This window comes from Carettochelys insculpta, chromosome 6, assembly GCF_033958435.1.
Source record: "Carettochelys insculpta isolate YL-2023 chromosome 6, ASM3395843v1, whole genome shotgun sequence".
In the NCBI taxonomy this organism is placed as follows: Eukaryota; Metazoa; Chordata; order Testudines; family Carettochelyidae; genus Carettochelys; species Carettochelys insculpta.
Window position 1 is genome coordinate 7110079 of NC_134142.1, and position 25666 is coordinate 7135744.

Here is a 25666-nt window from a genome sequence, read left to right on the forward strand (position 1 = left end):
ATCCAGACAACACCTTCATACCAAGCACCATCTAGCCATTGGGCTGATGGTAAACACTCCAGCAAATCAGTATCAGGAACACCAGAAAATTCTATATTATCTGATAAAGGCCCACCCATAGCCTGAAAGATATTTACGCACCTAACTCCCCTGGGCCAAAATGACTTGGCAGCAAAACACTCTATTGACTTTCTAAAGGACTTATGCATCCTTGTCAGTTTGGTGCTCTGGGAAATCTCCTCGTTAGACATATTTTAATCAGCCACGTTTCAGAACCCTCTTTCTGTCAAAACTTTTGAGCATGAGCTACTTCAGAATTGAAAGCAGTATTTAGATGCTGTGTAGTATTAACCTTTAATCTCTGATATTCTGCCTTCCCAATATGAGAATACAAATTGTAGATAATCTGATCCCCCATATTATAATTTTGTTCAGTTGTGATCAGTGTTCTGTCTAATTTTTCCCACGCATGTTTGGAATAAATTTTGTTATGTGCACCAACGTGGTTCATATAACAAAATTCATGTGACAGGATGGGGCCAAGGGATTCAGAGTGCAGGAGAGGGCTGGAACAGAGGATATTGGGGGGGATGTTGGGTCCAGCTGTGGTGTGGATTCTGGGGTGGGGCTGGGTAGGTTGGGTGCCATGGGGCTGTGACAGGGCATCAGTGGGCCTACACTGAGAAAGAGATCCTGGACTCACTGTGGCTAGTTCTATGAAAACTTAAGTTTCATGCCAGGCAATGGTCAGAAAGGCTAACCATATTCTAGCCTATTGGCAAAGGGATAGAAAATAGTACAGAAAATGCCATATTGCTACTATATAATTCCATGTTGCAACTGTGCCTTGAGTCCGGTGCCCAATTCTGGTCACATCATCTCGGAAAGGATGTAATGCAGGAGTGGGCATTTCTGTCTGGCCTGCCCAGCCGACGAGCAGAACATGCTTAGTTACAGCCAGCAGCATGTGGTCAGATGCCCCTCCCTCACCTTGTTCTGTCTACAGCTGAGCTGCTTCTAGGATTCTCCTGCCAGCTGTGCAGAGAGGGAGGGGAGTGGTGGGGAGAGGGTGGTGCCAAAGTCAGGGTGTTCCCCTGCCCCTGTACTCCCTCTCTGCAGACTGGGGAGAGGGAGATGTAGTCCCTGGCTACGTCTACACTTGCAGCCAACATCGAAATAGTCTATTTCGATGAATAACGTCTAGAACATAAGAACATAAGAACATAAGAATGGCCATACTGGGTCAGACCAAAGGTCCATCCAGCCCAGCATCCCATCTGCCGACGGTGGCCAATGCCAGGTGCCCCAGAGAAGGAGAACAGAAGACAATGATCAAGTGATTTATCTCCTGCCATCCATCTCCTGCCCTTGTACTGAAGGCTAGGGCACCATACTTTATCCCTGGCTAATAGCCATTTATGGACCTAACCTGCAAAAATTTATCAAGCTCTTTTTTAAACCCTAATAGAGTCCTGGCCTTCACAGCCTCCTCGGGCAAGGAGTTCCACAGGTTGACTGTGCGCTGTGTGAAGAAAAATTTCCTTTTATTAGTTTTGAACCTACTACCCATCAATTTCATTTGGTGTCCCCTAGTTCTTGTATTATGGGAAAAGGTAAATAATTTTTCTATATTCACTTTCTCCACACCATTCATGATTTTATATACCTCTATCATATCGCCCCTCAATCGCCTTTTTTCCAAACTGAAAAGTCCCAGTCTCTCTAGCCTCTCCCCATATGGGACCCTTTCCAAGCCCCTAATCATCTTAGTCGCCCTTTTCTGAACTTTTTCTAATGCCAATATATCTTTTTTGAGGTGAGGAGACCACATCTGCACGCAGTACTCGAGATGTGGGCGTACCATAGTTTTTTATAGGGGAAGTATGATATCTTTTGTCTTATTATCGATCCCTTTTTTAATAATTCCTAACATCCTATTTGCCTTACTAACTGCCGCTGCACACTGCGTGGATGTCTTCAGAGAACTATCCACTATAACTCCAAGATCCCTTTCCTGATCTGTCGTAGCTAAATTTGACCCCATCATGTAGTACGTGTAATTTGGGTTATTTTTTCCAACATGCATTACCTTACACTTACCCACATTAAATTTCATTTGCCATTTTGCTGCCCAATCACTCAGTTTGCTGAGTCTACACGTCCTCCAGGGCCAGCAACGTCGATGTTCAACTTCGACGTTGCTCAGCCCAACATCGAAATAGGTGCAGCGAGAGAACGTCTACACGTCAAAGTAGCACACATCGAAATGGGGATGCCAGGCACAGCTGCAGACAGGGTCACAGGGCGGACTCAACAGCAAGCCGCTCCCTTAAAGGGCCCCTCCCAGACACAGTTGCACTAAACAACACAAGATACACAGAGCTGAGAACTGGTTGCAGACCCTGTGCCTGCAGCATAGATCCCCAGCTGCCGCAGAAGCAGCCAGAAGCCCTGGGCTAAGGGCTGCTGCCCACGGTGACCATAGAGCCCCGCAGGGGCTGGAGAGAGAGCATCTCTCAACCCCCCAGCTGATGGCAGCCATGGAGGACCCAGCAATTTCGACGTTGCGGGACGCAGATCGTCTACACGGTCCCTACTTTGACGTTGAACGTCGAAGTAGGGCACTATTCCTATCTCCTCATGAGGTTAGCGACTTCGACGTCTCGCCGCCTAACGTCGAAGTTAACTTCGAAATAGCACCCGACGCGTGTAGACGCGACGGGCGCTATTTCGAAGTTGGTGCCGCTACTTCGAAGTAGCGTGCACGTGTAGACGCAGCTCCTGTCACATAAAAACTGCAACACACACCCAATCTGTGTCACAATGTCTGGCTCTCACACACAAAGTGTTTCTTTTTCACATACCCTCTGTCTCTCTATATATCCCCCAGAGCCGGCCCACAACCAGTACCTTAGACAAAGGGTCAATGGGCACAAAACAGACATCAAAACACTCCAGATCCACAAACCAGTTAGTCAGCATTTTAATGGAATGGGGCATTCTGTCAATGCCCTCAAGGTATGTGTGTTACAGAAAAGGAATTATCGCTCCGTTTTGGAAAGAGAAACATCTGAGCTGGCTTTTATATTCAAATTCGGCACATTAACACATGGTTTAAACCATGATGGGAACTTTCTGAGTCACTATAGGGGCTTGTCTGCATACTTGGCTCAATCTAATTCTTGACCTTCCCCCCCACCCCTCCACTCTCTGATTTGCTCACCTTGATTATCTTTTTCCGATTTGTCCTCTTTGCTTACTGTTTTGGGTTCTCTGTGCCTTAAATATTGAGTCTGTTCTGGTCTGGCTGTGGTCTGAAGAAGTGGGTCTGTCCCACAAAAGCTCACCCAATAAACCATTTTGCTAGTCTTTAAAGTGCTACTTGACTGCTTTTTGTCAAAATACATGGGTTCCTCTGTTAAAATTATTGCCTATCGCTGATGTAATGAAACTGGAAAAAGTTTGCAGAAGCATGTCAGAGATGATCAAGGGCCTGGAATGGTTTCCATCTAAGGAAAGACCAAAAAGATTAGGGCTGTTCGGCTTGGAAAATAGATAACTATAGGACAACATGGTAGGGGTATGAAATCGTGAATGTTGTGGGAAAAAGGACAAGGGAAATGTTATTTACCCTTTTGTGCAATATAAAACGCAGGGGTCACTTGGTTAAATTAGCCAGGAAGTTTAATGAAAATAAGAGGAAGTACTTTGTCATCCAACTCACAATTAACTGGTGGAATTCATAGCCAGGGGATTTTTCTGGAGGCCAAAAGATGAACTTCAAAATGAACTGGATAAGTTCATGGAGGACAGAGGTCTATCAATAGTTCTTAGGCAACATGTTCAGGGCTATAACCCCCTTGCTCAGGGGGACGTGCAACCTCTGACTACTGGAGACTGAGTGGAAGACGGGGCGGCTCACCCCATAGTTGCCTAGTTCTGTACATGCCCTGTGAAGTTCTGGCATGGGCCACTGTTGGAGAGACAATATAGGGCAAGATGAACTGAGCTCTGAGCCAACCTGGTGACTCTTATTTGAGCTACAGATTGGAGTGAATCTGGTATTATTCATACTGCTGTGGAGAGGTCCGTAGAGTCAATTAGCAAATGGAAATCAGCTCTCAAGCAGTGATGATGAACTGCTGCATAGAATGATCAGTGTTTTATAGTGATAGACACAAGGAGCTCAGTTTAGTGTAGCAAGAGGGGAGGGTGAGGGTGAGGGTGGCTTGATTATCGCTTATAAGTATCTAATGGAGGAACAAAAATTTGATCACAGGGTCTTCAGTCTAGCACACAAAGGTGTGACAAGATCCAGTGCCGAGCCACATTCAAACAGTTTCTCTAGCTGAATTGCAGCGATTTCCTGCTAGATCCCCTATGCCTCCTTTTTTCCAAAATCAGCATCCAGCTCATTAATAGCATGCCACTGTTTGCCCTTGCTTCCAGAGGGCTAGTAAATATTTTCCCGTTAGCGTCCATACCTTTTGTCTGCCAGTTTTCCCTTTTAGTTCATAATACAGAGTATACAAAAGGGACTTGCATTTCGGTAACTCTTATTATGTGTGGGGATTATATTGTTAAGCAGGTCAAACTGATGCTAAAGGCTAAAACCCACTCCAACAGTGCAGGCAGTCATACAACTGATGAGCTTTGATCCAAAATATCTATTCAGCCAAGGAGCTAAGCCCAACATGAGTGTAACTATTAAACTTTGAAAGCTATTTCTGCCGAGTTGAACAGTATCTAACCGTGTGAAAGTAGGAAGTGCGTGAGTGAAAATAGAGTGCAGTGGGTGGATGCGAAGGGAGGATAGAGGCTTGCATAATCTTGTCGCAAATTCCCTTGGAGTCGGTGACCTACTTAGATTAGCGTATGTGTTTTAATCTGACTTTCATTGTCACACTTTATTTTTCCTGTGACAACATCCTGCAGCAGTATGGCCTAGCGGCAGGTTTTGAGTAAAGGGGAGGAAAATATAATTTCGGAAAGTCTCTGAAGTTTGGTTAGAGAGTTCAGCTGTGGCCATTGCCAGCTCAGCACCTCTTGCCTCATGTTTCTCTGCTAGTGCTACCATGGGGCAGCTTTGTCAACAATTACCAGTCTATCCAAACTGCCATTCGGGGGGGAGCTTAATCCTGAACCAAGGCCACATGCAATTTGGGGCATTATTAAGTGGCTTGGTATCACGTAGGGGTTCCTAAAGCCAGTCAGTTCTACAGGGCAGCATGCAATTGGGCAGTATGTAGCAAACTTGGACAGTCTTCAAAACCTGCCTTTACCTCAGGGGTGGGCAAACCTTTGGTCTGTGAGCCACGATGGGAACAGGAATTGTTCGTTGGGCTGGGTAGGAAAGGTGGGGGAGGCTGTACCTCCCCAAACAGCCAGGCATGGCTCAGTTCCTCTCCCCCATTCCATGTCCCCCCCCGCCCCATCCCCTGTCCAACCACCCTTGCTCCCAGCCTCTTAACTGCTCCCACCCTGTATCCTACTTGCCTGCTCAGCACTTCTTGGCTACGTCTACACGTGCCCCAAACTTCGAAATGGCCACGCAAATGGCCATTTCGAAGTTTACTAATGAAGCGCTGAAATGCATATTCAGCTCTTCATTAGCATGCGGGTGGCAGCGGCACTTCAAAATTGACGCGGCTCGCCACTGCACGTCTCGTCCCGACGGGCCTTCTTTTCGAAAGGACCCCGCCTACTTCGAAGTCCCCTTATTCCCATCAGCTCATGGGAATAAGGGGACTTCGAAGTAGGCGGGGTCCTTTCGAAAAGGAGCCCCGTCGGGACGAGACGTGCGGCTGTGAGGCGCGTCAATTTCGAAGCGCCGCGGCCGCCCGCATGCTAATGAAACGCTGAATATGCAGTTCAGCGCTTCATTAGTAAACTTCGAAATGGCCATTTGCGTGGCCATTTCGAAGTTTGGGGCATGTGTAGACACGGCCCTTGTCTGCTCCCTGGGATCTCCAACCCCTATGCTGGCCTCTTGCTCCTCATCCCCCAACTGCCCCTGGGATCTCCACCCACTATCCAACTCGCCTGCTGCCCACCACTTGACTGTCTCAGGCCCTCTGCACTCTGGCCAACCGCCCAACCTCCACCCCTCGACTGCACTCCCCTTTGGCAGTCCTTGCCTGCCCCCCCAGACCTCCACCCCATCCAACCCCCTACTCTCCATCTGTTGACTGCCCCCTGGAACCTCTGATCTCTATCCAACCCCTCTGCTCTTCATCTCTTGACTACCCCCCTGGATTCCCCACCCCCCAGCCAACACCTGACTCCCAGGACCCTTGCTTCCCACCAACTGACTGCCCTAGGACCCCCACCACCATCCAATCCCCCTTGCTCCCCACCCCCAACCACGCTTCCCAGAGCACCTTGGCTGGTGGCACTGCCGCTGTGCTGCCCTGCAGGAGTTGCAGCCATACTACCAGGAGCTGAGGCTGACGGTGGCAGGAAGGGAGGAGCCAGGGGCTAGTGCTCCCCCCACCCCCCGGCTTGCCGCACTCCCTGGGAGTTGGGCTGGTTTCTCCCTGCGAGGCTGTGCTGATCCTGCTCCCTGGTAGGAGCTCGGGGGCCAGACTGATGGGCTGGATGTGGCCCATGGGCCATACTTTGCACACGCCCTGCTTTAAATCCAGATTTCACTCAGTGCCACAAAGCAACTAGCCATGGCAGGCGCAGAGCACGTGTCTGCAAATCTGCAGCGGGAAGCTGGGTGCAAGGGGGCTGGCAAGGGCCTGGCCCAAAGCACGGCAGTGAAACAGGAGCTTTGGAGATAAATAATCCAGCTGTCCTTAGTCTCATACTGGGCCTTTGTCAAGGTTAGAAGAAAGCAACTTTGTGATTCTTTGTCATTGTCACATGACAGGGCAGAGACATTGCAAGTTTCAAATCAAGCGTTACCAGAGGACTCAATTGCATTGCAAGCCTGTGTTCGTCACGCCTTGCTTTGAGACGGGTGCTGGAGCCAGTCTTTACTGTCACTGTTCATTCCCCAAACAGCAAATGTTGGTTGGATCACATAGGAGCTAAATCCTCTTTGGCACAGCAGAGATCTTGTCTTGGCAGGTGTATGGTGCCCCTTCCCCTGAGTCCTGTGTGCTCAGCGGTCCTTTTTAAAGGAAATCAACGCACTTTTGGTAATTTCCACATACATGGCCCCTTGCCTTGAAAGACACACATCATTCCCCATGTGCATTGTGTCACACTGCTAGGATTTTCTTTGTCCCGGGACTTCATCGTGTTCGCTTATGTGCATACATGGAATGGTGTTTTAGTCCAGGGGTTCTCAACCATGGGTACGTGTAGCCTTGGACGTACACCGAGGTCTTCCAGGGGGTACATCAACTCATCTAGATATTTGCCTAGTTTTACAACAGGCTACATAAAAACACTAGTGAAGTCAGCACAATCTAAAAGTTAATTCAGACAGTGACTTGCTTCTATTGCTTCACATGCCTTATGCTGAAACGTAAATACAATATTTCTATTTCAATTCATTTATCTGATAATAAGATGGTAGAAAGTCAGCAAGTTTTCGGTCATAGCCTTCTGTGACATTTTTACGTGTTTTGGTAAGTCAGTAGTTTTTAAGTGAGGTGTAACTTGGTGGTACACAAAACAAATCTGACTCCTGCAAAGGGTACAGTCATATGGAAGGATTGAATGGTGCTTGTCTCAGGACCATAGGCTATGTCCGCACTTACCCGGAAGGTCGATGGCTGCTACACAATTTTTGGTACTCCAATTGTGTACCAAAAACTGACTTTGCAGCCGTTGACTTCCGTGGCTGTTTTCATGGCAGAAGGTTGATGGGAATGCTCCTCCCGTTGCCCTTCCGAAACCCTCGCAGCGCGTGAGGAGGTTCAGGGTCAACATTGACCCCAGAACATGCCGTTTCACACCTGTGCGAAACGGGTCCCCTGAAGATTGAACCTAAGCAGTTGATCTTCCAAAGCCAGTGTAGATGTAGCTTCTGGTTATGTTAGGACTATGTTTCTCAACAGGTGGTATGTCTTTAGACACCTTTAGGGGTACACTTACAAAGTCTGGGGATACTTATACATTTTTTAAAAGGGGTACTTCATAAAAAAAAAAAGCTTGAGAAACACCATAGTCCTGCTGTGTTGTCAAACTTTTGCAATTTTATTCAGAGCCAGGAGGTATTTTGAGTTTGTCCTCATACCCCGACTCTCCAGGTGATAATGTCACGTGAGAATCACAAGTTTCAGTTCGAAAGAAAAACTACATTGCTGCAGAGAAAAGTTGGATAAGCTGACCCTGGTAGGCTCAAACCTAGAAGAATAAATGGGGGCATAAATGTATTATTGCTAAATCTTTTGATTTTTAAAGTCAAACTCAGGGGGTTTTAATTCTTGGATTGATGGATTTTAAGGCCAGAAGGACCTTTAAGTAACGAAGTCTTGGCCTCCTGTATATCACAGGGCATTATGTTTCCTGGACTGAACCCAATAACTTCTTGGACTAAAGCATATTTTCCATAAAGACATTCAGCCTTGCTTTTACAGACCTCAAGGGTCGGCATCCATCACGTCCCTTAGCAGCTGGTTTGAATGGTTAAAAAAAACAAATGTCTGATTTGAATTTGTCTGTCTCCAGGTTCCAGCCCTTGGTTCTTGTTCTGCCTTTCGCTGATAGACTGAAAAGCTCCTTAGCGCCTTGTGTTCGTTCCTCGGGAACATCCTTACGCACTGTGAACAAGTCACCTCTCAGTCTTCTTTTTGACTGAGGTTTAAAAATCTTTGATTCTGTGGTATTTTCTCTAGACTTTAACCCACTTTTGTGGCTCTTTTCTCCGGTTTCTCTAAAGATTGCCCAACGTGGGGATATCAAAAGGGAACACGATGTTCTAGTACAGGTTGAACCTCTCTCATCCAGCACCCTCAGGACCTGACTGGTGCTGGATGAGAGAATTTGCTGGACCATGGGAGGTCAATATTGTCTAGCAGCATTACCAACACTTCTGCTGCACAAAGTGCTCTTAGAAGACATTTAGGGGTAACTTACAGCTAAATAACAGCACAGAACACTGAGAGCCAGGACTGGTGGCTGGAAACAAACTTTATGGGACTCCAGGCAACTTGGCCACACCCATTATAAGTGGCTGTCCGGCTAACTAAAATCATGCTGCATTATAGATGTCGCTGGATGAGAGTGTTCCAGATTAGAGAGGTTCAACCTGCGTCAGTCTCATCAATACAGCGAACAGAGGGGAAAATCACCTTACTTCTTCCCTGTTTATACAACCCAGGATTGCATTAACCCTCCCGCCCCCCCAACAGTGGGAGCTCATGTTGAGTTGCTTGTCTGCTATGATGCCAAAATCCTTTTCAGAGTCCCCACTTTCCAAGGATACAGTCGCCCATGCTGTGATTGTGGTGTGCATTCCTTCTTCCTGGAGGTATATCTTGCATTCAGCTGCATTAAAACACATTGGCTACATCTACACTAGCATTTCTCTTTCAAAAGAGGCATGAGAATGAATGAAATCAAAAATGCAAATGAGGTGCAGATTTGCATATATGATGCCTCACTTGCATATTCTTTTTTGAAAGAGGAAAACCAGTTCAGACACAGCTCTTTTGAAAGTAATCCCCATCTTCGAAAGAACCCTTCTTCCTATTTGTTTTTCAGGAAGAAGTGTTCTTTCAAAGATGGGGTTTACTTTCAAAAAGCCACATTTACACTGCTTTTCTTCGTTTGAAAGAATATGCAAATGAAGTATCAGATATGCAAATAAATGCCTTATTTACATTTTTCATTTCACTCATTTACATGCCTCTTTCAAAGAAGGAATACAAGTGTAGACACAGCCATTCTGTTTGCATGGGGCCAAGCTATCTGGCCATCCTGGGGGTGGGGAGCAGGACAACCCCCGCTCTTCAGCACAGGCCCTGCCCTTCCCCACCCCATTCCGCCCTTTCTCCCAAGATTCCTCCCCCCAAGCAATGTGGCTCAGAGGGACTAGTGGTGGGGGAGGGGCGCACCTGGTGCTAGTAGCAGGAATTGGTCCCCCCCTCCACATTCACTGGTGACAGCAGAAGTGAAATGACCTGGCCCCCAGCCTGCTCTGCCAGCTCCCAGCTATGTCACTCCACATCCTGTTGCTGCCAGTGGGTGTGGGGGCACATCCTCCCCCTTCCCCAAGCCCCCTCTCCTGAGTGACATGGCTGAGCACCAGGGGAGTGGAGAGAGCTGGGTCTGGGTCATGGTTTCCTGCTGCTGCCAGAGAGTGTGGGGGCAGACCCAGCCCCTGTTGTGGGATTCCAGCGTCCCCATTAGTCCCTTGGGCTGCCCTGGGACCCACGGGGCCCCCCAAAGTGTGGGATCTGGGGTGGTTGCCCTGAACCATTCTATGGACAGGACCACTCTATAGTCAGCTTGCTGTGAACAGCTGCCCCATCTTCCTCATTATTTCTGCTAATTTGTGTGTCATCCACCAATTTTATCAACACCAATTTTATATTTATTTCCAGATGATTGCATAATGCTGGGCCTAGAACTGATCCCAGTGGGCCTGCATTCCAAGCACCCCACTGACTGACGACTACCCACTGACCACTGCCTTTTGAACTCTCAGCCTCAGGCTGCCTGCTCTGTGCCCATAACAAATAGCCAGGCTGAGACAAATGCACAGATCAAAGGACAAGCTTGGGCACCAGCCCTGCAAATTGCTGAATGCTTCCTCTGAGCTGCCACTTGCAAACAGCTGAAAGCACTTAACTCCTTGTAGGGAGTCTGGAAGCAGTTGCTAACAATTGGGTTTATGCAGCGCCCTCATTTATAAACCATAAGCTATGCCTACACAAGCCCAAATCTTTGAAATGGCCTTTCAAATCAGCAGATAGGAATAGGGGGACTTCGAAGTTCCCAGGGTCCTTTCAAAAAGAGGCCCTGTCTGGATGAGCCGCGCAGCAGCAAGCCGCGGCAATTTTGAAGTGCTGCAGCCGGCGGCATGCTAATGAGGCGCTGAATATACATTTCAGTGCCTCATTAGTAATCTTCGAAATGGTCATTTGCATGGCCATTTTGAATATTTGAGCCAGTGTAGACATGGTGTTAGTGTCTAAAAGAGCCGTGCATTTGTTAGTGCCATGGGATTTCTGGGGTATTTCCCCCAGATGTTCACGCTCCTTAATTTCCAAATAACTTTTTCTGTGCCGAGGCGAGAGCACCTGGGAAGCAAAGAAATAAGCGAGCAATGGGTCGGGCTTCAGCTCTGCATAGTCTGGACAGGTGGGTGGGCTTCCCCCGAGAGCTCTGAAATGCATTTCCTCCCTGACCGGCAGCAACATGGGTTCCTGCTGTGATAATTCTGTCTCTTATGCTGTTTCTTTGGATAGGGGCCCTCAGTTGTGGACCAGGCCACCACTGTTCACAAATAACTCAGCGAGCTGCATCGAGGGACGATCTGATGTTGCCACACCACTTAGTTCCTTTAAAGAGGTGAACCCATTTTAGATTAGGCCCCATTAGGAATTAATGTGGCCTCAACAGCAGTGTAAAGCGATGGGAGCTAGTTACAGAATGCTCCCCCCATGCGGGATTTCTCTAAAACCAAAAAGAGAATCCCAGCTAAGTGCTTCCTTGCCCCCAGTTCTTTCTCATGTGGTGGCTCCATGTTGGTCAACACCCTTTTGGCTAAAAAAAAGGACTTTTGGTGGAATATATTTTAATGGAACTTGCTTGACTTAGGTACATAGTGTTGGCAAGAATAACCCTGAGCATCTTTGTAATGTGGTGGCTAAAATAATATCCTAGTTGGAAATTTATGACATGGGTTGGGGGTTCCCTCAGTTGCCCATGTTCCTTCCAGACATGGAAACAATATGGTTGTTTTTCTGAAAGAACTTACGAACAAGCCGATTTGTATTATAGTAAATGTTCAACCCTTCTGCCGGAAGGAGGCGGCAGCAACCAGGGCTGGGTTCAACATCTAGGGGTTCCTTTTCATCTATCGCATAAAGAACTAGCTCGAGCCCCCCACCCAGTAGTCTGGGAATGTCACACACCCCTGGGCGCCTTGGAGAGGCGATGCTTCCCCGCTCGAAAGCACAGAGTCTGAGTGTAGAAAAGGACTTTTAATAAAAGAGGCAGAAAAGTCAATTAGCACAAGCTTGGGAAAATTACCACACCCAGAGTTCATAACCAGTCCTCAAGTAACTGACCCAGCTCAAATGCATTGAGCAATGTCCTTGGCCTCTCAGGCTCACCAGTCCAATACTGTAAACAGCCAATCCACACACCCAACTTTCTCTGCACCCCCCAATTCAAATGCCTCACTTACAACTTGGTCCAGGCCATGCGGGCACTGACACCTCACACTGATGCATTCCCTTATGGAACCTGAGACAATGCCACCTTTGTGCTGGTCCAGCAGTCTCCTTGCTCCTACCAGCCATCCACCAGCTGCACCATCCAGCCATCTACTGCTCCTCCTACTGCTGCCCACCTGTCATCTGTCTGTTCACTGGGGGTTTGGCCCAAGGCAAAACCTTGTGACTACAGCTCTTAATATCTACTAAAGTGGAATTTCATAAAAAACACTAATATCCACCTCTATCTTTTAAGAGGTGGGAAGAACTAGTGGAATCAGGCTTATAGGGCCACAACTTAGGCAGGCTCAAGGCACTCAGCTAGCTCACTCAACCTATATCACTCTGCTTTGCAATGCTTTAAACCAGGGGAGCCCTGTGTAATCCATGTCTTATACATTTGTGACGATGGCCCTTTCCCCCACAATGACTTGGAGTATTGGGCTACATCTACACTAGCACGCTATGTCGAAGTGGCTTATTTTGACGTAAGAACATCGAAATAGGCTACTTCGATGAGTATCGTCTACACGTCCTCCAGGGCTGGTGCCATCAACATTCAACCTCGAAGCAGCGATGGAGAACGTTGAAAGGAGCCGCCCCCGAAGGAAATGCGGAGCAACCACACACACAAGTGCTTCCCGTCAAAATAAGAGGCCAGCAAAGCCCCAAGCCGCTCCTTTAAAGGGCCCCTCCCAGACACACTCACCCTGCACAGCATGAGATCCACAGAGCCAACAACCGGTTGCAGACCCTGTGCACTCAGCATGGACCCCCAGCTGCAGCAGCAGCAGCCAGAAGCCCTGGACTAAGGGCTGCTGCATGCGGCGACCATAGAGCCCCACAGGGGCTGGACAGAGCATCTCTCAACCCCTCAGCTGATGGCTGCCATGTTGGACCCCGCTATTTTGATGTAGCAGGATGTCTACACACGCCCTACTTCAACTTTGAATTCCCATCTTCAGATAAGAGTAGCAATTTCAATGTCTTGACACCTAGGCTGTGTCTACACGTGCCCCAAACTTCGAAATGGCCATGCAAATGGCCATTTCGAAGTTTACTAATGAAGCACTGAAATGCATATTCAGCGCTTCATTAGCATGCGGGCGGCAGCTGCGCTTCGAAATTGACGCGCCTTGCCGCCACACGGCGCGTCCAGACAGGTCTCCTTTTCGAAAGGACGCCACCTTCTTCGAAGTCCCCTTATTCCCATGAGCTCATGGGAATAAGGGGACTTCGAAGTAGGCGGGGCCCTTTCGAAAAGGAGCCCCGTCTGGACGCGCCGCACGGCGGCAAGGCGCGTCAATTTCGAAGCGCCGCTGCCGCCCGCATGCTAATGAAGCGCTGAATATGCATTTCAGCGCTTCATTAGTAAACTTCGAAATGGCCATTTGCATGGCCATTTCGAAGTTTGGGGCACGTGTAGACACAGCCCTAATGTCGATTTCAACATCAAAATAGCTCACGGCACATGTAGACACGACGGGTACTATTTCGACGTTGTGCCAGCTACTTCGAAGTAGCCAGCTAGTGTAGACTCACCCTTGGTGAGATTTCACAATTTCTATACCGAGTGTTAGCATAAATTGTGATTTTTACAACAATATGTTTACAATAGACAACATCTCATTGCTTCCTTGCTACCCATGAGGCTTTGTTTGCAACGTATCACATACACACACCTTTATATTCTCATGCAGATGATCTCTGGGAGACACATTCCTCCCAGTCTTCAGCAAAGTACCACATATGCACACCTTTGCATTCTCATGTAAATGATCTCTGGGAGATACGTTCCTCCCAGCCTTCAGCAGCATTGCGATCCTGCTGGCACATTCCTTACAAATCAGAACAAAAAGCAGTCAAGTAGCACTTTAAAGACTAGCAAAATAATTTATTAAGTGAGCTTTTGTGGGACAGACCCACTTCTTCAGACCATAGCCGTACCAGAACAGGCCTTAAATATTGAGTCTGTTCTGGTCTGGCTATGGTCTGAAGAAGTGGGTCTGTCCCACGAAAGCTCACCTAATAAACTATTTTGCTGGTCTTTAAAGTGCTACTTGACTGCTTTTTGTTTTGATAGTATATAGACTAGCATGGCTCCTTCTCTGTTACTATTCCTTACAAATCTATTAAGTGTTATTTCCTATGCACTGTAAATATAGTTTTGGTTTATCAAATGGATATAATGTTTCTGAATAGAAGGTTTGAGAATTTCTGTTCTGAACATTTTTTTTTCAACTTTTCAGTTTGATTTGCAGTTGGGCAGAAATTCTGTTTTCCAACCAGCTGCACTCCTAACTGCTCAAAATCCCAGCAAGTCGGCTGCCCTGGCAGAAAATCAGCTGACATTTCTCCAGGGCATTTTCTAAATAAAGTTTCCTCGGAACATCCGAAAGCTTGGTTCATTGCTACTGCTTGCTCAAACAGTGAAGCTGCCTTACCTCCTGGTATTAGGCATTTCTCTGTGCTCAGAGTATGAAGTCTCACAAGGGCTATGTCTACACTCACACACTACGTCGAAGTAGCCTATTTTGAAGTAAGGACTTTGAAATAGGCTACTTTGACGCGTATCATCTACACGTCCTCCAGGGCTGGTGCCATCGACGTTCCACGTCAAAGTAGCAACGGGGAACATCGAAAGGAGCTGCCCCGGAAGGAAATGCGGCGCGTCCACATACAAAAGCGCTCCCCGTCGAAATAAGGGGCCAGCAAAGCCCCAAGCCGCTCCCTTAAAGGGCCCCTCCCAGACACACTCACCCTGCACAGCACGAGATGCACAGAGCCGACAACCGGTTGCAGACCCTGTGCATGCAGCATGGACCCCCAGCTGCAGCAGCAGCAGCCAGAAGCCCTGGGCTAAGGGCTGCTGCATGTAGCAACCACAGAGCCCCACAGGGGCTGGACAGAGCGTCTCTCAACCCTTCAGCTGATGGCCGCCATGGAGGACCCCCCTAGTTCAAAGTCGCAGGACGCGGATCGTCTTCACATGCCCTACTTCGACGCTGAACGTTGACTGTTCAGATGGGAATAGCGATTTCAACGTCTCACCACCTAACATTGATTTCAATGTCGAAATAGTGCACGGCGCGTGTAGACGTGACACGTGCTGTTTCGACATTGTGCTGGCTACGTCAAAGTAGCTGGCTAGTGTAGACGCACCCAAGTTGTTTATATGCCGATACTAAACGCACAGGTGCTGATCAAGACGTCATAGTCAGTATGTGCAGTTTGGTTAGCAAGGGCCAGGGGTTTGAATGACTTTGCACTGGAAAATCAAATACGTTGCTTCCTGCTTTAGGTTACACATACAGTAGAGGAGTGTTGTTTTATTCTGAAGTCCTGCATATGAAACGACAGACTTTCTCCCTTCCCAGGCAAGTCACTGGCTCTAAACTTAAGTATCTGTTATCCGGAACTTATATGAGCCTGATCCAAAACCCACTGTGGTCAATGGGAATCTTTCCATTGGCTTCAGTGGAGTTTGGACCAGGGCCTACATGCCTTGTGACCAACTATTCATAAGGTTTTGGAATCAGGCCAGGGTAGTGTCTCATCACTGTCTTCTGTGAACAGCAGATGTGAGCCACAGGAATTGGCTGGGGATTTCTATCGGCTGACCCTGCTCTGCCTCTGTGGCAGAGGGCTAGCACCCTACAAAAACCTGGCTGGAAAGAAAAATCAAGCTATTCTTTGATAGCAAGTGCATCAGAGGCCAAGAGCCTTGCAGGTCTGGTTCAGCTGAGGCGTGCCAGTGCCAGAAATGCACATAGACTTCCTTTCCTAGCTGGAAAAAATTGTTCTCCATTCTGAGGGCGTGTGCCAACTTTCAGACTGCAGTGACTATTGTGCAGCTGAGGGCATTCTGTAAAGTCTGGGGCATTAAAGGAGAATGAAAGTCAAAAGGAATTTGACCTCATTTTGGCTGGACTGCTGGCACTTCCTTTGTCAGTTATGGTCTCCCACCCAGCTTACATTCCCTGGGCTATTTATCAGGAGAGCAGAAAACCCTGACTAATACTTGAACCTTCTGTCTCTGGCATGAAGCCCATGGGCATAGCTTTCCAAGTGCTCTGGGGTTTCAGAAGCCATAGCCGGCTGTGTGAGGGGACAGATCCAGGCTCTCTAAGAGGTCTTATTCATCCACAGACTAACCAAGAAAAGGGATGAACAGAGGAGACAGGAATGGTAGCAGCCAGAAGATTTCCCTGTATTGTGCAGTTAGCATAAATCTTGGTGTTCAGGCTCTGGGGGTGCCTCATGGACATGGAAAGGGAAGCCAGGCCACAGAGCTGTGACCTGCTGTAGTGTAGAGAGTTACCCAGTGCTCTCTGTAAGCTGAGCACTTGGGCAGCCACTCAGGGGATAGTCAGGTGCCACTCAGCCAATAAGCAAAGCGCCAGAGCACGTAGCATAGGTGTCTACTGGTGGTGCACAGGCCTTGGTGCACATAATAAAATTTATTCTACATAAGGATGGAAAACATTTGATGGGCCATTGGCTCTCCAGACTAAGTCGCCTCTGTTCCTGTTTCCTAGGCAAAGTGGGCAATGGCTGATCAAACTGTGCAGCGACCGGACTGCTAACCCCATCCCTTCTCTTCCCATTGCTCGGCAGCATCGAGGACCAGCCTTGTTCTAAGGTCCCCTCTTGTACGAGTTCCCACACATGCTCGCTCTGCGCCGCATGGCCGTACATGTTCCACTGCAGCCGGGGCTCTGCCCAGCCCTGGAGCTAGAGTCCAGATTGGCCCCTCCCATTCCCCATTAGATATTTTCCAGATTCTCTGTATTTTCAGACCATTGTTGCCTGGACACAATCTACGATCTATTAACAACTTGGGCAGCTGGTGTGCTGGGGCTGCTGAATATTACACTAATCCTGGTCTCAGTCCCTGTATTTCCACCCTCCCTGCTTTATCTGCCTGTCTGCGTCTCTGTCCTCACCTTTTCACATTGTAAGCTTGTTGGGGCGGGGGCTGCATTTCTGCTGTAGAGAACGCCACGTCTAGCCCCGTGGCGCCTCCAGCGCTGCTACTGCACGGTCAATAGATAATAAGCTGATAATAGTCTCTCCAAATTCTTGGCCTTGTTTCTCCCAAGCACAAGTATTGCTTGGATGTCCGACCCTCAACAGCAGTCTCTGCAGAAGACCAGTGGGGCTTCTAGTGCTCTGCTACGGGCCATTGAGCTTTAAGAGAAGTTTGTCCCAGTGAATCAAATGTAAAGTTCAGCAATATACAAGAGCACAACTGGAAACGCCCTGGTAAACGCTACGTATCCTTGTGCTCCAGCTGAGAAACTTTGTTTGGCTGCGTAAGCGACTTATCAGTTGTTTTCTCTTGCTGTGGGAAGGAAATTTTGTGCATGGCCTGGTAAATGATCATGACAGTTCTGCAAGGCTGATTTACCACCCAATTAAAAACATTTTCACTTTCCCTTGTAATTAGCGCAAAGACAACTAATTAGCTTGCGTAGTGTATATTTTGAAGGCCCCGTACTTACCTAGAAATGCTGGCAGTTGTAATAAAATTATCATCAACGCACGAAATAAATGAAACGTAGACGCAGGGTGAATGTCTGGCTCGATAAATAAAATTGTCAACTTTAAAACAATTCACTGTGTTACCTCGTCATAATAAGTAATACTGGAATGCTCCATTAGCTTGCGTACTGCCTGCCGCCCACGTCCTGCAAACATTTATCGTACACGCAGCCTTACACAGGCTCCCGTCCCTGCTCTTGATGTCAATAGACCTAGTTATCTGCGGGAAACTGAATGTGCATACGTGTTCTGTGGATCAGGGGACTGAAGTGTCTGTGTCCTGCCCCAACCCTTTGTCTGCCTACACTTACCTGTTGACCATTCCACATGTACAGCCACCACCAGTGCAATGAGATCCCAGCTGAGGGCTCTGTAGGCTATTGGAACACAGATAAATAAATGGAACGCGTTGCCCAGAGAGGTGGTGGAGTCTCCATCCCTAGAGGTTTTTAAGTCCTGGCTTGACAAGGTCCTGGTAGGGATGACTTAGTTGGGGTTGATCCTGCTTGAAGCAGGGGGCCGGATTAGAGGACCTCCTGAGGTCCCTTCCAGCCCTATGATTCTATGTTTCTAAGTCTTACGGAGGCCTGAGTTTGGCCCTTTAGAGCATTACCATTGCATTGGTTAAAAAAACATCATATACAGCAAGGTCCCCACATCTGCGAACTTCACGTTCGCAAATTCAATGATTCATTAGTAGCGGCTTCCCTGGGGCTCTGGGACTGGAAGGGCTGGCAGCCGCTCCCTTGCTGGGGTTCCAGGAGGGGTGAGCGTGCAACTGCCATATTCACAAAATTCACCATTTACGAGGGTTCTCAACACCGAACCTAGGTGAATGTTGCTGCCGTACTGCAGTAGGGTTTTTCTGAGTATGTATTTCTGATCAGGGTTTGTTTTTGTGGTTCGTCAGCTTTTGCAGATGCCGTGTTGGGAAAAGAGCAGTTCTGGGATGTTTGCCTGGAGGGGAATCAAAATGATTATTGTATCTAGACTCCAAGTGGGAAAAGATACTTTTTATTTGGCTCATTCACCCGCATCACAGAAGCTAATAGTGGGTGAATTCAAATGCCACCCATCTGTGCCAGGAAAACTCTTCGTTCACTACAAAGCATATATTGAAGTTCGAGGTAAGGGCTGTCTTCTGTGTGGAAATTATGATGATTGAAGTTTATGTAGAATCAGTTTATGTTACAGAGCTGTAAAGTTGCATCAGTCAGTGGAAGCCAGACCATCGGTGGCTGAATTCTCCTCTGACCAGGAGTAGCGACCTAGTGATGCTGTTGGATGAAGGACAGATGAATCAGAGCCAAGACTAATTGTAGAGATGAGTTTTAAAGAGGAATTTTGCCTGACAAAAATTGCAGCACTAGAGACTGTAATGGCTAGACCAGATTTGGGTGCAGGTTAACCAAGGGGTTTGATGAGGACGTTGAGGGGGAAAATATAGTAAATTATCAAGCAGAATATCCTTTAGGGCAATATTTGTGTACTGGCATGTACCAAGAGAGCGGAGCTCAATGCAAATAGCATTTCTCTTTCCCTGTAAATGACATTACTAGCTTTCACTCCTATTTTCATAGCTAAAACAAACTTTTTATTGACTGCTGAGTTTACACTTTTACCATCACCCCAGGGTGCCTAGCTGGTGACGTTTCACTTATAATGCTGTGAATTAGATGCATCCAGTATGACCTACCTTCTGTACTGCCCACCTCCTCAGCCATACCTGCAGTGGCTTTGACAGGCTCAGATCTATACAACCGAGCTAAACTTCCCCTCCTTTTCTCAAAAACCACCAAGAGAAAGAGCATCGTCACGCCTGGGAATGAAAAGCTGGAATCCCATTGCTAATTAATGTGGTTGTAGTTCTCAGTACAGCTGGCAGGGAATACTCAGCTCACAAATGAATTAAGATCCCACAATCCAACTTCTTGCTGAAGCAATGCACCAGCTGCTTCTTTCAATAGCATCATCTTATTACCACAAGCTTTACGACCTTGACTAGCGGGACATCTCAGGTGAGCTCTCTCCTGCAGTCACAGAAGAACAGCGCTGTCTCTGCTCACAAAAAATAAAAAAACACTGAAATCCATGTTTGGTGAAGACTCAATTTTCCAGGCTGAACTAAGTGTCTGTCTATTCTAAGCCACACAATCGGCTTGAGAAACGTTTTATAGCTGAAAGTCAAACTTCACTTACTCCAGCGTTGGCCACACACATTTTGTAATACTTTGGAAAAATATGAATCTTGATCTTGGTTTAAACCATGAGTCGTTACAACTAACTGTAGCCTTTATGTTATTTGCAAACTGTTTTTAAAGGCCCTACAGTTTTCAAACCAAACATAAATTTAGGTCACAGATAATTAAATATTCATTTTATGGGCTGGGCAAAAAAATGACTCTCACTACAGGCTGATCCTCTCCAATCTGGAACACTTTCACCTGGAAACATCTGTAATCTGGAATGATTTTAGTCAGCTGGATGACCACCTGTTGTGGGTGTGGCCAACTTTTCTGTGGACCCATAAAGTTTGTTTACAACCATCAGTCTTGGCTGTCAGTGTTGTGTGCTGTAAGGTACCCCTAAATGTATTCTAAGAGCCCAGTAATCAGTGGAAGTGCTGGTAATGCTGCTGACAATATTGACCTTCCATATCCAGCAAATTCATTCATGCACCACCAGTTAGGTCCCAAGGGTGCAAGACTAGAGAAGTTCAACTTGCACTTCAAATGAATTTGCTCTGGGGCTATGTCTACATTAGAGAGTATTGGAGACAAAAACTGGGGTCATACCTATGTGAGACACAGGCCTTCTGTGCAAGGCACAGCTAAGTCACTGCATGAGGGGCAGGTATCAGTACAGCTTAATTTAACACAGGAATACTAAGGTGCTCATCGCCGTGGTTTTATCCATCGGGTATATCATGGCAGAGGCGAGAGACCACAACCGGGCCAGAGCCTGACGGGGCTGTATAACTACACGCGAACCGGATACAGTTTAAAAGGCAGGACAAAGCTCGGGGGCCGGTGAGCTGCAAAGAGCCCCCACGTCGGGGCTTAACGCCACTGTGGGAGGCTGTGAGAAGTGCGGGGGACACCGCCGCCCAAACTGTGACCCTGCTGCACTTCCACTAGGCCTGTAGCCCCAGGCCCCACCTATGCTGTACGTCTTCCTGAGCCGCTTCCACTGCTTACCTCCACAGCCCTGCCCCACTCCACCTCGTCCTGCCCCACTCCACCTCTCCCCACACAGCCCCCTCATTCCACCTCGTCCTGCCCCACTCCGCCTCTCCCCACACAGCCCCCCTCATTCCACCTCATCCTGCCCCACTCCGCCTCTCCCCACACAGCCCCCCTCATTCCACCTCGTCCTGCCCCACTCCGCCTCTCCCCACACAGCCCCCCTCATTCCACCTCGTCCTGCCCCACTCCGCCTCTCCCCACACAGCCCCCCTCATTCCACCTCATCCTGCCCCACTCCGCCTCTCCCCACACAGCCCCCCTCATTCCACCTCGTCCTGCCCCACTCCGCCTCTCCCCACACAGCCCCCCTCATTCCACCTCGTCCTGCCCCACTCCGCCTCTCCCCACACAGCCCCCCTCATTCCACCTCGTCCTACCCCACTCCGCCTCTCCCCACACAGCCCCACCCCCCTTGTCCTGCCCCACTCCACCTCTCCCCACACAGCCCCCCTCATTCCACCTCGTCCTGCCCCACTCTACCTCTCCCCATACAGCCCCATCCCCCTTGTCCTGCCCCACTCCGCCTCTCCCCACACAGCCCCCCTCATTCCACCTCGTCCTGCCCCACTCCGCCTCTCCCCACACAGCCCCCCTCATTCCACCTCGTCCTGCCCCACTCCGCCTCTCCCCACACAGCCCCCCTCATTCCACCTCGTCCTGCCCCACTCCGCCTCTCCCCACACAGCCCCCCTCATTCCACCTCGTCCTGCCCCACTCCGCCTCTCCCCACACAGCCCCCCTCATTCCACCTCGTCCTGCCCCACTCCGCCTCTCCCCACACAGCCCCCCTCATTCCACCTCGTCCTGCCCCACTCCACCTCTCCCCACACAGCCCCACCCCCCTTGTCCTGCCCCACTCCGCCTCTCCCCACACAGCCCCCCTCATTCCACCTCGTCCTGCCCCACTCCGCCTCTCCCCACGCAGCCCCCCTCATTCCACCTCATCCTGCCCCACTCCGCCTCTCCCCACACAGCCCCCCTCATTCCACCTCGTCCTGCCCCACTCCGCCTCTCCCCTCGCAGCCCCCCTCATTCCACCTCGTCCTGCCCCACTCCGCCTCTCCCCACGCAGCCCCCCTCATTCCACCTCGTCCTGCCCCACTCCGCCTCTCCCCACACAGCCCCCCTCATTCCACCTCGTCCTGCCCCACTCCACCTCTCCCCACACAGCCCCACTCCACCTCGTCCTGCCCCACTCCGCCTCTCCCCACGCAGCCGCACCCCCCTTGTCCTGCCCCACTCCACCTCTCCCCACACAGCCCCCTCATTCCACCTCGTCCTGCCCCACTCCGCCTCTCCCCACACAGCCCCCCTCATTCCACCTCGTCCTGCCCCACTCCACCTCTCCCCACACAGCCCCACCCCCCTTGTCCTGCCCCACTCCACCTCTCCCCACACAGCCCCACCCCCCTTGTCCTGCCCCACTCCGCCTCTCCCCACACAGCCCCCCTCATTCCACCTCGTCCTGCCCCACTCCGCCTCTCCCCACACAGCCCCCCTCATTCCACCTCGTCCTGCCCCACTCCACCTCTCCCCACACAGCCCCACCCCCCTTGTCCTGCCCCACTCCGCCTCTCCCCACACAGCCCCCCCTCATTCCACCTCATCCTGCCCCACTCCGCCTCTCCCCACACAGCCCCCCTCATTCCACCTCGTCCTGCCCCACTCCACCTCTCCCCACACAGCCCCACCCCCCTTGTCCTGCCCCACTCCACCTCTCCCCACACAGCCCCCTCATTCCACCTCGTCCTGCCCCACTCCACCTCTCCCCACACAGCCCCACCCCCCTTGTCCTGCCCCACTCCACCTCTCCCCACACAGCCCCCTCATTCCACCTCGTCCTGCCCCACTCCACCTCTCCCCACACAGCCCCACCCCCCTTGTCCTGCCCCACTCCACCTCTCCCCACACAGCCCCACCCCCCTTGTCCTGCCCCACTCCGCCTCTCCCCACACAGCCCCCCTCATTCCACCTCGTCCTGCCCCACTCCGCCTCTCCCCACACAGCCCCCCTCATTCCACCTCGTCCTGCCCCACTCCACCTCTCCCCACACAGCCCCACTCCACCTCGTCCTGCCCCACTCCGCCTCTCCCCACACAGCCGCACCCCCCTTGTCCTGCCCCACTCCACCTCTCCCCACACAGCCCCCTCATTCCACCTCGTCCTGCCCCACTCCGCCTCTCCCCACACAGCCCCCCTCATTCCACCTCGTCCTGCCCCACTCCACCTCTCCCCACACAGCCCCACCCCCCTTGTCCTGCCCCACTCCACCTCTCCCCACACAGCCCCACCCCCCTTGTCCTGCCCCACTCCGCCTCTCCCCACACAGCCCCCCTCATTCCACCTCGTCCTGCCCCACTCCGCCTCTCCCCACACAGCCCCCCTCATTCCACCTCGTCCTGCCCCACTCCACCTCTCCCCACACAGCCCCGCCCCCCTTGTCCTGCCCCACTCCGCCTCTCCCCACACAGCCCCCCCTCATTCCACCTCATCCTGCCCCACTCCGCCTCTCCCCACACAGCCCCCCTCATTCCACCTCGTCCTGCCCCACTCCACCTCTCCCCACACAGCCCCCTCATTCCACCTCGTCCTGCCCCACTCCACCTCTCCCCACACAGCCCCACCCCCCTTGTCCTGCCCCACTCCACCTCTCCCCACACAGCCCCCTCATTCCACCTCGTCCTGCCCCACTCCACCTCTCCCCACACAGCCCCACCCCCCTTGTCCTGCCCCACTCCGCCTCTCCCCACACAGCCCCCCTCATTCCACCTCGTCCTGCCCCACTCCGCCTCTCCCCACACAGCCCCCCTCATTCCACCTCGTCCTGCCCCACTCCACCTCTCCCCACACAGCCCCACCCCCCTTGTCCTGCCCCACTCCACCTCTCCCCACACAGCCCCACCCCCCTTGTCCTGCCCCACTCCACCTCTCCCCACACAGCCCCCTCATTCCACCTCGTCCTGCCCCACTCCACCTCTCCCCACACAGCCCCACCCCCCTTGTCCTGCCCCACTCCACCTCTCCCCACACAGCCCCCTCATTCCACCTCGTCCTGCCCCACTCCACCTCTCCCCATACAGCCCCATCCCCCTTGTCCTGCCCCACACAGCCCTGCCCCCCTCGTCCTGCCCCACTCCGCATCTCCCCACACAGCCCCACCCCCCTTATCCTGCCCTACTCAACCTCTCCCCACACAGCCCCCTCATTCCACCTGGTTCTGCCCCACTCCGCCTCTCCCCACACAGCCTTGCCCCACTCATCCTGCCCCACTCCGCCTCTCCCCACACAGCTCCTCCACCCCACAATGTCCTGCCCCACTCTGCAGCGCCAGTGTCTTGGGGCCAGAACACCAGTGTGCTGTCTGACTGTCTAGAGCCCAGTACCGGTGGCAGGAGCCCGAGGAGGACCAAGAAGCCAGCGGTGGGCGAGGCGGCTGGTCTCCCTGCCAGAGGCTGAGGTGTCCATACCAGGCCCAGCCAGCGCCAGCTGCTCTTTGGAGGCAGCAAGCCCCAGCCGAAGGGGGCTGCTGGCATAAAGCAGCGGCGGCCGACACACCCGAGAGCTGAAGCCAGTGGCCCAGGGAGGGCTCAAGGCTGGGAGTCAGGTGTGGGGCGGGACCCTGGGGACGTGGCCAGCGACACCGGGGCTCTTTGGAGAGCAGGGGCGCGGGGCGGGACGTCAGGCTGTTGGGCACATGGCGAGGGACACGTGAGCTGTACCCCATAGCTGGAGACTTGGCGAGGGACAAGGCAGATCCCTGTGCCCGAGGGCACCTACTGGCTGAACTCCGGGGGCGCTGAAGGACTTGGCGTTGGGCCTGGCTGAGCGACGGTTTACCACGCACGGGGCTCTTGCCTCTAACCCCTTGTACTCAGAAACCTGCCGGGCTGTTCCTGGGGCCTCTGAAGCAGGCGTGCTGCAGGGCTGGTGAGGGAGGGACGGGGCTGCCTGTGCCACGTGGCTTAAAAGGAAGCGTCTTACTGCGAGGGCCCACTGTGACTCGGCTGTGGGTTGTGACTCAGGGCTGTGCAGGCAGAAGAGGAGGCGACCCTGGAGAGTCAGGTGAGAGCAGCAGCTTCCTGGCTTGCAGACGAGGGAGGGTCCCTGAGCAGGCAGCCCACAGCACACCAGGGACATGAGAGCAGACCCGATGTGCACACGGCACAGCCTGCGCCCTCTTCGCCTGCACCAGTGACCGGGCCCAGCTCTAGGGCTGCACTCCGGCTCCTCACCGCGGTGGGCAGCAAAGGCTTTGTACATCCTCGCTCTGTCCCACCCTGCACGCCTCGCGCACACAGCCCTGCGTGCCACAGGCACGCGAGGAGACGCTCTGGCAAGCGAGAGTCTCTCTCACGTCAGCCACCACCTGTGCCAGCTGGTGCTGCCCTCGGCTCTTGTGACCTGCTGGGGATGCGACCCTGCCACAAATACATGTTCAAATCACGCCACTGCAGGCGACCAAGCTGCTCCCCCCGCTGTGAGCACTGTGTCCCCAGAGAGCGACATGTTAGACCAGTGTCAGGGATGCTTAAAGCC